Raw genomic sequence first — 12,771 nt, 5'->3', positions numbered from 1 at the left:
ATTATCCATTATTTGAAACGGCTATCTGCTCAATAATAATTATTTGCAATATATAGTTAAGTGCTTTGCCAATGAACCAATCACCAAGTTTCATCTTTGTTCACGTTCTTGACTGTCAATTCTTGTCATACAGATTATGTTAGTCTGACTTCAGATGTGACCCTGTCACTTGGAAATTAATAAAATGTTAACAGTATTCTCAAACATTTTGTTTCCCTACTAGTCACAGAAATCGGAGTTTCACAAAGTGATTTGTTTGTTTTATTTGGGAGATTAGCTCTTTAAAGTTTGCAGTCAAGCTGATTGACAATTTTAGTATAAGTGTGTATAAAGAAGCATAAATCATTATTTTATTTGTATATACGGCAATATTCAATTCAAAATCACATATTGCAGCTTTTAAAAAAAAATTAAAACATCTTTGCTACTGGATGTTAATCGACAGTGTTAGAGGGAAAAATTCACTGTTCCTAGTAAAGAGCTGAAAGCTTGATACATATAATTTGGATATAGCTGATACATAACTGTTTAGATTGTATTAGGAAGTTTTAATGGAAATAAGGATCTTGCACTGAAACAAGCTAATGATTAAAGATGTCATAATGTAAACTAGAATTTCTAAACCACTCTAATGACTTACATGACTCTTGGCTAATGTTATACTTGTTGTCATGTTATTTAGGTTCAAGTTCTTTCTTCAAACAGTCTTCGGAACAACATGGATTAAAGACACTTTCAAACACTTCCCATGTCTTGCTGCCATTGTTTCACAAAAGGAGAGAATCAACAGTTGTTTAATTTTTACTTGTTACACATATGTCAGCAAATAAAATACTTCAGTGCTTGCAGTCATCCTTATTTTCTCAATTTTAAACAGAATATCTTACAATTTCCATCATATTTTTTTCTGCAACACAGCCACTTCTTTTCTAAGCTCATTTCGTGCACCAATAAGTAGATTATCATGATTCTTCTGCAAGTCCTCTGTGCTCTTTATGAACTGCTTGTATAATGACCTAATTGCTTTCAGGCTTTGACTCTGAACGATTCTACGTTGTTGAAAACATTTTGCTGCTGGCGAAACACATTAGGTACTTTTTCTTCTTCCTCCGCTTTCTGCACATCTATATCTCAGTGCTGAAACAAAGTCACAAACTGCTAAGAATATTCTCAGTTAAGCTTCTGCCTTTCTCTTGTGTTTTCCAAACACGTTCCATTCTCTGGTTATCGGATTTGACAGATGCCCTGGTGTCCTTCCTAGTCTTTTTCCCTTGGCAAGAAGAGCTTTGTCAACGTCAGCTCCAAATCTTTCCACTATATTCTGTACTTCACGCCCACATCTTCTGCTTTTCCGCAAGAGGCTTTTTCTTCCCATGCTTTTCAGATTCTGGAATCTTCCCTTCAGCAACTTCCTCCTCTGAACCACTCGGGTCTTTCTTGTCTTCTTTCTCACAGTCATGGGCTCTTATGACCTGATCCTCCATGATGTCTCCTGGATTTCCCGGAATGCTTTCTTCCAGAGGGCACCATAATTTCTGACAGAGAGCTCCTTTTCACTGCCATGACACTTCTCACATTTTGCAGCTCTTTATCCAATTTTTAAGGAGACTCCTTAGCTCACTTTTGCTATCTATGACCTTTATGCTAAGCATATTTCCAGCTCTGAATTCCTCTCACATTCTAGCTTTAGAACTGTTGCATAACTTTGGTACTCACAGATATTTGGCTGCAGATATTGTCCCTGGTCATTGGGAATGTTGGTGATGTTGGCAGTGACCATCCCACTCAGCCTATTTCTTGGTTGCTATCTGACCCCAGTTGTCCAATAGTCTGTCCACCACAGTCCTCTGCAGTCAGTGATGCCATCTAGACACCCTCTGACATAAGGTGTGAGTTGAGAGAGGTGCCCTGGGGTTGGCAGCTGGCTGTGCCACACACAGCACATGCCTGTCCTGCGTGACCTGGAATCCTCCATGGACATGGAATGTAGGTGCAACGAGGTGGACATGAAGAGCTTACATAACCTGCCCTGGGTTATCCGTGGAAGGATGGATACATGATAAGGACGTTGGGGAAGGAAGTGGGGTCAGGTGCATTATTGCCCCAAACTTACTGAGGCTCCACTCAGGGAAGAGCTGAGAAGAAGTGATTAGGGTTCTGACTCCGTGAAAAGCAGGAACTAGGGACTTATCTCGTGGTAGTTTAGATAGTACAAGATTTCTTACCTGGTCCTGCGCTGGTCTTTGACTCTGTCCCGGTCACCGGAGGCTTCCTGGGTCCTGGCCACCCCTGTTGAGCTCCTGGAGCTGTCCTCCTCCGTTTTGCCTCCCTCCTCACCCCCCTCCTGCATTCCTGGAACTCCCCTTCCTTTCAATCTCTGGCAGAACCTGCCATTTTGGTCAATTATAGCTGTTACTTTGTTTTTGCTTCTTGCACTCCTGGAGATCCCTTCGCCTATTTTGTTGTTACGTTGTTTTGTCTTTTGAGCTCCTGGAACTCCTGTCATTGCTTTAGCTTTTGAGCCCTTAACATTCTCCTGGCCGAACTCTCAGAGTTCCCATCTTTTACCCCCAGAACTCCCTGCCGCCATTTATCCCCTGGATTCCTGGAATCCTCCTAATCGGACCTACCTCAGTCACCTAAGGCTACTCAAGTCTTCACCCCTGTTCCCCTTACCCAATCTCCCACACCTCCCCCCTCCTTTTTTGGTAGATACCATTTTAATTGGCTAACTGAATTCGCTGGGTGGGGCGTCCTCTGCCACCCTTTGCAGGTAAGGCCATCAAACTCCCATTCCCAACCTGGTGAGAATGGCATTTAAAGTTTTTAATGCCTGGGAGGAAACAGCCAAACTTAAAAAACAGGCCTGCATCCAGCAGAAGGTCCAACTCCAAACCCAAGCCTTCGTAGCAGTACTGAGGCCAGCTGGCTCTGGGAGCCAATGGAAAGGGGTAACCCAGTGCACCCCCATTCTGGGGGCCTGCTTCAAGCGTGGTGCAGATGAACACTGGGCCTGCCAATGTCCAAATCCCAGGGTACCGCCATGCCCTTGTCCTCAGTGCCGGAGGATGGGCCACTCATCTGATTGCTCTGGCATCGGAGGGTCCCCAGCACCTCCACACAGAGGAAAGTCTGAGCCAGTAAGTCCTGCCTTCCAGCTCCTTGGTCTGGATGATGACAGACGGGGCCCGGACTCAGAAACCCCTCTCACCCATGCCAAGCCCAGGGTTATGCTCTAGGTAGCAGGTAAGTCCATTTCCTTCCTGTTGGACACGGGGCTACCTACTCTGTTCTTCCTTCCTACTCGGGCACCAGCTTCCCCTCCCCAGTGGCAGTCATGGGAATTGACAGCACCTCTTCTAATCCACGGACCACCCCACCCCTTTCCTGTAGCCTGGATAGATTTCCTTTTTCGAATTCTTTCCTAATAATCCACTCCTGCCCCATCCCCCTCCTCGGCCGGGATATCCTTCACAAGCTCAAGGCCACCATTCATCTTTCCCCCTCACCCACAGTGTCCACGCACGTTATTTTGGCCCTATTTTCACCCAACCTTTCCCAAATGCCCCACTTCCCATTGTTGGTGTACCCCCAGGTTTGGGATACCTCTAGGCCAATAGTAGCTTCTCACCATTCCCCAGCAAAAATACAATTAAAAGATCAAACCACCTTTCCTTCCCATCCTCAATTCCCTGTTTCAGAAACTCACCAACGAGGACTCAAACCCATCACAGATCAGCTCCATCAGCAGGGACTCCTTATACCCATCAGCTCCCCCTGTAACACCCCCATCCTCCCGGAAAAAAGCCCACCAGAGCCTAGCACCTAGTGCAGGATTTAAGACTTATTGATGATGCCGTCGTCCCACTCGATCCAGTTGTCTCCAACCCTTATACCCTGCTTCCAACATTCCCCCTACCACTTCCCACTTTTCTGTTTTAGATCTCAAAGATGCTTTCTTCTCTGTCCCCCTTCATCCAGACTCTTATTTCCTTTTTGCCTTCACTTGGGAGGACCCTGACACACATACTTTGCAACAACTTACCTGGACTGTTTTTCCACAAGGCTTTAGAGATAGTCCCCACATTTTCGGCCAGGCTTTAGCCAACAATCTTAATCTCTGCACTCTAAAGTACAGCACCCTCCTCCAATATGTGGATGACCTCCTTCTTTGCAACCCCTCATTATCCTCTTCCCAAGAGGATACTGCCACCCATCTCAATTTCCTTGGGTCTAGGGGTTATTGGATCACTCCTTCCAAGGCTCAACTTTGCACGCCCACAGTCATGTACCTAGGCATATCCCTAACCCCCACTTTCAAGTCTCTTACACTGGACCATATCCACCTCCTCCACGATCTCTAACCTCCTCAGAGTGCTGACGACATTATCTCCTTTCTGGGCCTTGTGGGTTTCTTCCAACAGTGGATCCCCAACTTCACCCTCCTAGCATGACCCTTATACAAGGCAGCTAAGGACACCCCGCAGGGACCATTAACTGACCCCACTACTGTTAAACACCTTTTCTCTTGGCTATGGGATTGTGTCACTGCAGGACCCACTCTGGCTCTCCCAGATCCTTCAGAGTTCTTTCATCTATTTATGGATGTGTGTCTGGCTTGGCTACCTGCCTCCTGGCCCAGCCTGCAGGACCAGCCTATTCGGCAGTGGCATACCTATCAAAGCAGCTAGATGTCATGATCCAGGGATGGCAGCCATGTCTCAGGGCATTAGCACCTGCTGCCTCCCTGACCAAGGAAGCTCTCAAGCTTACTTTGGGCCAACCCCTCACTGTCTTTTCCTCCCATCGCTTGGAGGACCTGCTCAGCCACAAATCCCTCACCCATTTGACTCCTTCCAGGATCCAACTGTACCACCTACTTTTCATCAAAAATCCCCAGATTTCTTTATCCAACTCCGCCCACTTAAACCCCACAACCCTTTGCCTACTCCCCCCACTATTCCCGACCCTTTACGTTCATGTCCTCAACTTTTAGAGAACTTTATTCCCTCACATCCAGGGCTCTCTGACTGGCCCCTATCTAACCCTGACCATGTGCTTTTCCTAGATGGTAGTTCTCTCACTGCCATGGACAGCCAAAGACATGCAGCCTATGCTGTCATTATTCTAGATGCCACCTTAGAGGCTGTACCCCTTCTCCTTGGAACAACCTCTTAAAAGGTGAAGCTGATAGTCCTCACTCGGGCCCTCCACCTGTCCAGATATGCTTTCCTCATCACCCATATTCATTCTGTCCTCTGGCAAGAATGAGGACTCCTGACTACTAAAGGGATCCCAATAGTCAGTGGGCCCCTCATCTCAAAGAACTCGAGGCCCTTAGGCTCCCAACTGAGGTGGATATCATTCACTGCTGTGGCCACCAGTCCTCTAAAGACCCTATATCTAAAGGCAACAACAGAGCTGATTCCACAGCCCCGTCTACGACTCTTGGCTCTGCCCCTGCTCCTCTCCTTTTCCAAAACATACCCCATTCTCCCTTGTATACTGAAGAAGAAACTCAGACCCTCAAATGGTTGGGGGGAATGGTCAGGGACAAGGGTTGGATTTTTATCCAAGATGAGGTCACTCTCCCAGGCCACCTAGACTGCAGCATCATTACAGATGTCCACCGATCCCTCCCCATTGGCCCAAAAGCTTTCTATCGGTTCCTAGAACCCCTTGTCCATAACCCACACCTCCAAAAGCTCATTGAGGAGGTTCATCAGTCTTGCAACACCTGTTCTGCTGTTAACTCTCAAGGGGGAATTTGCAGAGGGGGACATAACCATCAACTCAGAGGCCATCAAACGGGGGAGACTGGCAGCTTGATTTCACCCACATGCCTCATCTCAAAACCTATCATTATTTACTAACTTTGGTGGACACCTTTATAGGATGGATGAGGCTTACCCCACAGCTTGAGAAACAGCGGATGTGGTAGCTGCTGTACTCATTGAACATATCATCCCAAGGTTTGGCCTCCCATGTACCCTTCAATCTGACAATGGCCTAGCCTTCACCTCCCGTGTCACCCAGCAGGTCTCCGAAAGTCTGAACGTCACCGGGAAACTCCACAATCCTTACCATATCCAATCCTCGGGTAAGGGTGAGCTAGCCAATGGCCTCTTCAAGGACCATCTTACTAAACTTGCCCTTGAGACCCGCTTATCTTGGCCAACCCTCCTCCACTTGGCACTTACAAGGCTTAGGGCCACCCCCAGGGGACCATCAGGACTCAGCCCTTTTGAACTCCTCTCCATATGGCCCTTCCTGCTGACCCATAACTTTCCAGCCTCACCCCCTCCCCTTTTATCCTACCTACACTACCTAACCCTTTTAAGGGCCCTTTTGTGGGTCAAGACTGACTCAGTTACTCCCACCCCAGGGGCCCCACCACAGATACTCCTCAGGCTTTAACCCCAGGGAATAGCATTTTACTGAAAGAACCACATCCAAAAACCCTACAGCCCAGGTGGACTGGTCCCCACACAGTGGTTCTAACCACCCCCACAGCTACAAAACTCCTGGGACACCATCCCTGGGTACACCTTTCCAAACTTAAACATGCCCCCTCTGAGGCCACCTCCCAAGATGTATGGACGGCACAGCCCGTGGGGCCTACCCGGGTTCAACGATCATATCACCATTCTCCTGACTCTGTCTCTTAGTCCCACTGCTACTGATTCAGGATACAGATGGAGATTTTAGTTAACAGAAACCTGGACAAAGTGTGTCTATCTGTGCAGAGTTCTGCAACTGTTAAAGCAAAAGCTTACTGAAAAAAGCAAGGGTAAAAAGGCTTTTTGAAAATCAGACTGATACGGGAAATGTTATCAGAACTATCAGCATACATTTTTCCCCTGGGTTTTCTGGTCAAACAGGGTTGCATTTATCTCTGCTAGAAGGTTTTAAGGCCAAAGTTGTGAATGCAGCCAAAAACAGATCATTCTGTATGCAATTCTTAAGCAAATGAGGCCAACTTGGTATTATTGCTAAAAAGGAAACAAAATTGTAGGAAAAGAGGAGATATGAGAAAGCTATGAAGATGTCGTTGTGGTTAGGAAGGTTAAAAAGAAAAAAATACTTTTGTATGGGAAAGCATCTTGTGTAGTGAATTGTGTCCTAGCAAAGAATGGCTGGATTGCTCCAGAATGGAAAGAAATATGGGGACAAAGAAAAAAGTTTAAGCATGTCACAGAAGGTTTGAGTAAGTCATAATGGTGGTTTGTGAAGGGTGAATTTATAAAAGAATTTTGCTCCCCAATGTTTATCGCAGCACTCTTTACAATAGCCAAGAGTTGGAACCAGCCCAAATGCCCATCATCAAATGAGTGGATACGGAAAATGTGGTACATCTACACAATGGAATACTACTCAGCTATAAAAACGAATGAAATACTGCCATTTGCAACAACATGGATGGACCTTGAGAGAATTATATTAAGTGAAACAAGTCAGGCACAGAAAGAGAAATACCACATGTTCTCACTTATTGGTGGGAGCTAAAAATTAATATATAAATTCACACACACACACACACACACACACACACACACACACACACACACACACACACAAAACCGGGGGGGGGAGAAGATATAACAACCACAATTATTTGAAGTTGATACGACAAGCAAACAGAAAGGACATTGTTGGGGGGGAGGGGGGGAGGGAGAAGGGAGGGAGGTCTTGGTGATGGGGAGCAATAATCAGCTACAATGTATATCGACAAAATAAAATTTTTAAAAAAAAAGAATTTTGCAATTGCCAGACCTCGGTTAATTTCTCTATCCCCGCTTTTAACTCTGCCCTGTGAGGAAGCTCAAACCCCAGTATCTGTTTTGTTTATGACCAAACACATTACAACTGCCGCACTTACTGGGTTCAAACTAACGGCGGTTGCCCTTATCATTATGGCACACTGCACAACACCCAGCTGGATACTGCAGGTACCAAATGGGCCCAATACCGCCTCACCTCTAATGGAAAAAACACTTATTACTTAACTATTCCAGAGCCCTGGGATGACCACTGGGCCACCAGAGTCGATGCCAAACTGTATTTCTGGCCCTTCCAGTCTTACCCTGCCACTTCCCTTAACACTTACAGGGTCTACACACAGGTCATCCCTCAGGTCTTTTCTGTTCTCAGTAACCAGACTAGCGTTATCCAGGCACAGGAGCAGCTCCTCCAAGAACACCTGCAGCTCAGCCCTCATCTAGGTCAAGATGCCTTCTCCTGGGTAAAGTTCATTCAGCAGAGCGCCACCATCACCAACCTTTCCGGCATGGGTAACTTGTCTCACTGCTTTCTGTGTGCTGCCTTAGGTAAATCCCTGTTGGTGGCTGTCCCCCTTCCTGGCCCATTTAATCTATCCATCCCCACTCCAACTCCTCAGGGGTTTTTGCCCTTTCCCCAAAACATTCCCTTATTTACTAGCCCCCAAGCTCCGATATTGCCCTTCTGCTACTCTTCCCCCAATTCCTCTCTTTGCAATACAACCCAACCAAACGCCACCAGCCAACACAACCCTGTTGGAGGTTTCTTTTGGTGCAATGGCATCCTCTCGAAGTTTCTCAATGCCTCTGCCTGCCTCTTTCATTGGTCCCCCAGCTTACCATTTATACCCAAGCCAAAATTATTGCCCTAGTTAATCCCCCAGAAAAACAAAAACGTGCAGCTTTTCTCCCCCTAGTCCTCGGGGTCTCCCTGGCCTCCTCTCTGGTGGCCATGGGGCTGGGCACAGGGGCTCTTATCCACTCTGTAGACTCTTCCAGAGACCTTTTTGAAAGACTCCAGGTGGCTATCAAGGCCTCAGCAGAGTCTCTAGACTCCCTGCAGTGCCAGATCACATCAGTAGCTCAAATAGCTCAAATAGCCCTCCAGAACCGATGTGCCTTGGGCCTCCACACTGCAGACAAAGGCGGCACCTACACGTCCCTGAACGAGGAATGCTGTCACTACATCAATGAAACAGGTGTAGTCAAAACTAATCTCCACACTCTTGCCAAAGCTCGTGAGTCCCTTCAGACCCGGTACCACCCGGGAGACCCTACCTCACATCAATGGTGGCAAAACCCATTAACCACATGGCTCCTCCCCCTACTGAGACCCCTTCTTATCCTCGGGATACTCCTAACCGCAGCCTCTTGTCTCCTTCGCTTCATTCAGGAATGAATTCAAGAGGTGTCTAGGGTATCCATCAACCAGCTTCTGCTCCACTCCTACTCCTACATGCCCACTTCCGACAGCCCCTACAATGCCCCTTACTGAGCAGGAAGTAGCCAGATCTGAGTCATTGCTCTATAACAACAAAAAAAGATTGGAATGTTGGGCCAGCAGGATCGGGAGGACCAGAAAGTGGCAACAAAGTAACAATGGAGCCTCCATCTTGTGAAGTCCACCCCCTTTCATCTCCCTCTCCCTCCCCAGAAGGCAGGAACCAGAAACTGAGCCCTGCTCAGTTCCTTACCATATATGGGCAAAAAACCCACCAACAGCCCTCCCCAATAACTACCCACTTGTACCCACCCTGGGCACGACTTCCCCGGCTTCACTCCCTTGCGAGCTGCAGAACCTCACCTGAGAGCGCTTCCATTAAAGCTTGCCTCCAACCCTTTGCCAGGCTCCTCTTGTTATTTACCTTTGCCGATTTGAACCAGACAGGTATATGGATAGCCCTCTCTGAACGGGAAGAAAGCATGAAGATAGTTGTGTCACCAAAGGAGATAGTTGTGTCACCGAAGCTTGACCTCAGCAGAGGAGTTTAGAAATAGCATGGATAGGATAACCCATTCTGTGGGTACCAGTCACCTCTTTTCTCAGCCATTCCTGTCATTGTCCTACCAGCTCATGAGAACATGTGGTCCTAGGAGCAGGGAGGAAGGCTGTGCATGGGCTCAGCCACATGGACTTTCACTTGCAAGGCCAACCTGGCCATGGCAACCAACGAGTGCCCAGTCTACCAGGAGTGGAGAACACACTGAGTCCCTGATATGGCACCATTCCCTGGAGTGATCAGTCACCAACCTTTTGGTAGATTGGTTATGTGACTGCTTCCATCACAGAAAAGACAGCAGCTTGTTCTTACTGGAATAGAACAAATGTGGTATGTATTTGTCTTCCCTGATTCAATGAATCCAAACTACCATCACTGGACTTACAGAATGCCTTACCCACATCATGGTATTCCAGACAGCATTATTTCTGATCAAGGAACTCACTTCAAGCAGTGAAGTGCAGCAGTAGAGCTATGCTCATGGAATTCACTGGTTTTATCGGGTTCTCCATAACCCTACAGAAAGTGGCTTGATAGAATGGTGAACTATCCTTCCAAAAACTCAGGTACAGAGCAAAATAGTTAGAAATGCTTGGTAGGGCTGGTACAATGTTCTCCAGGAGGTTGTATATGCCCTAAAACAGTGTCTGTATATGACGCTGTTTCTCCCATATCCAGGATTCGTGGGTTCAGGAATCAAGGGGTGGAAATGAGAGAGGTGCCACTGACTATTACATCTCGTGACCCTCTAGCAAAAAGTTTTGATTCCTATGTCCTCAAGCTTATGCTCTGCTGATCTATAGATCTTAGTTTGATCCACCAAGAGACACAACAATAATCCCATTTCTGAAATTGAAATTGAATCTGCCACCTGACCACTTTGGGCTATTTATGCTTCTGAATCACGTAGGGGGAAAGTGAGTTATTGTACTGCCTGGAGTCATTGACCGAGATTACCAGGGGGTATCAGGCTGCTGCTCCACAATGGAGACAAGGAAAGTATGTCTGAAAGACAGGTGATTGCCTGGGCATCTCTTAGTACCACCGTGTCTTGTGATTGAAACCAATGGACAACTACACCATCATTTCAGGCAGGACCACCACTGGTCCAGATCCTTCAGGACAAGTTCCACAACCAGCTGAGGTACTTGCTGAGGGAATATGAGATGGGGTGTGAAAAAGACAGTTACAAATACCAGTGATGACCATGCCACCAACTTAGGAAATGAGAACTATAATTGTTGAAAGTATTTATTTCTCATAAAAACACCTATAAAAAACCTACAGCTTACATCAATCATATTTGATTGTGAAAGTCCAAGTGCTTTCCCCTGAAGATCTTGAACAAGGCAAGATGTTCTATTTTCACTCTTATTCAACAAGTGCTGCAGATTCTAGCCAGTGCAAGAATGCAAAAGAAGAAAATAAAGGCATGTACATGGGAAAGGAAGAAATAAATCTGTCCCTATTTGCAGATGACATAATTATCTACATAATAATTTTAAGGAATTGACTAAAAAAACAACCCTCATGCTAATAATTGAGTTTAGGAAGTTTGCAGGATGCAAGATCAACACGGGAAGAAAAATATTGTATTTCTATGTGCCAGCATGGATATATAGAAACCAAACTTAAAACTACAATATAATTTAAAATCCCCCCAAAATAAAATACTTAGGTGTAAATCTAATAACATCTGTACACAACTTCTCTGCTGAAAATCACAAAATGCTGAAGAAAGATATCAAGAAAGATCTAAACAAATGAGGAGACACACTGTCTTTATGGATTGGAGTCATAACATAGTAAATATGTCAATTCTCCCCCCAACCAGATACACATTTAACAAAATTCCTGTTCAAATCCCAGGAAGTTTTTATAGATATGCACAATATTATTCTAAAATTTACGTGCAAAAGCCAAAGAACCATAACAGACAAAGAAATTGAAAAATGACTGTAAAGTAGGAAGTTCAGTCTTTGCAATTTCAAGACTTTGTTACATAGTTACAGTAACCGAGGTTGCACGGTTTTGAAGTGATGGACACAGATCAATGGAAAAGAACAGAACAATCAGGAATACTTGCAGATGTACAGATATGCTCAACTGAATATTTTCAAAGATGTAAAAGCAATTCAATGCAGGAAGGATATTCTTTACAACAAATGGTGCAGGAGCTGTGGATATCTATGGAAAAAAAACACGACTTAAACCTCACACATTATATGAAAGGTAACTCAAAATTGATAAGAAAGATATACGCATAATGTTAAAGTATAAAAATTTTGGAGGATAAAACAGGAGAAATTCTTTGAAACCTAGGTCTTGATAAAGAGGTCTTAGGATGGACACCAAAGACACAACCGGAAAAGGAAAAAAATTGATAAATTAGATTTGATCAAAATTAAAATGCTTTGCCCTTTGAAAGAAACTGTTATAAGGATGGAAAGACAAGCTACACCCTGACAGAGAATATTTGCAAATTGCAAAGTATATATCTGACAAAGGAGTCATACGTAGAATACAGAGAGAGGTCTCAAAAGTCAACATTAAAAACAAACAATTTGGAGAAAAAACAAATTGTAATTTTAAGATTGGTTTCTATGTATCCATCCAATATAATGTGCAAAAAAGAGGAAAACAAAATAGACATGAAGAGATATTTCACTGAAGAGGGTATGCAGATTATGAACATGCACACAAAAAGCCATCCAGCATCACTTGCCTTTAAATGCTAGGCCATGATGAGCTACCTCTACACACCTATCAAAACACCTGAAATGAGGTTAATGACACTAAATAATGGACAGAGCTTGGAGAACCTGGACCTCCCATGTATTGCTGCTGGAATTGTAAAATGGTACATTTCACTCTGGAAAATAGTCTGGCAGTTTCTTAAAAAATTAAAATACACTTATTATACAATCCATTACTTTGCATTCCTGGGCATCTATTCCAGGGAAATAAAAACTTATGTTTACCCTAAAACTGCA

General features: G+C 45.0%; 1 pseudogene; it reads right to left on the bottom strand.

Annotated features, from left to right (window-relative positions):
* Window positions 1-895: 895 nt before the first annotated feature.
* LOC134363553 (synaptonemal complex protein 3-like) lies at window positions 896-1,530 on the bottom strand (annotated as a pseudogene).
* Between the last annotated feature and the right edge of the window lie 11,241 nt (window positions 1,531-12,771).

This window comes from Cynocephalus volans, chromosome 15, assembly GCF_027409185.1.
Source record: "Cynocephalus volans isolate mCynVol1 chromosome 15, mCynVol1.pri, whole genome shotgun sequence".
Classification (NCBI taxonomy): domain Eukaryota; kingdom Metazoa; phylum Chordata; class Mammalia; order Dermoptera; family Cynocephalidae; genus Cynocephalus; species Cynocephalus volans.
This window is presented reverse-complemented; position numbering and strand designations above follow the sequence as displayed.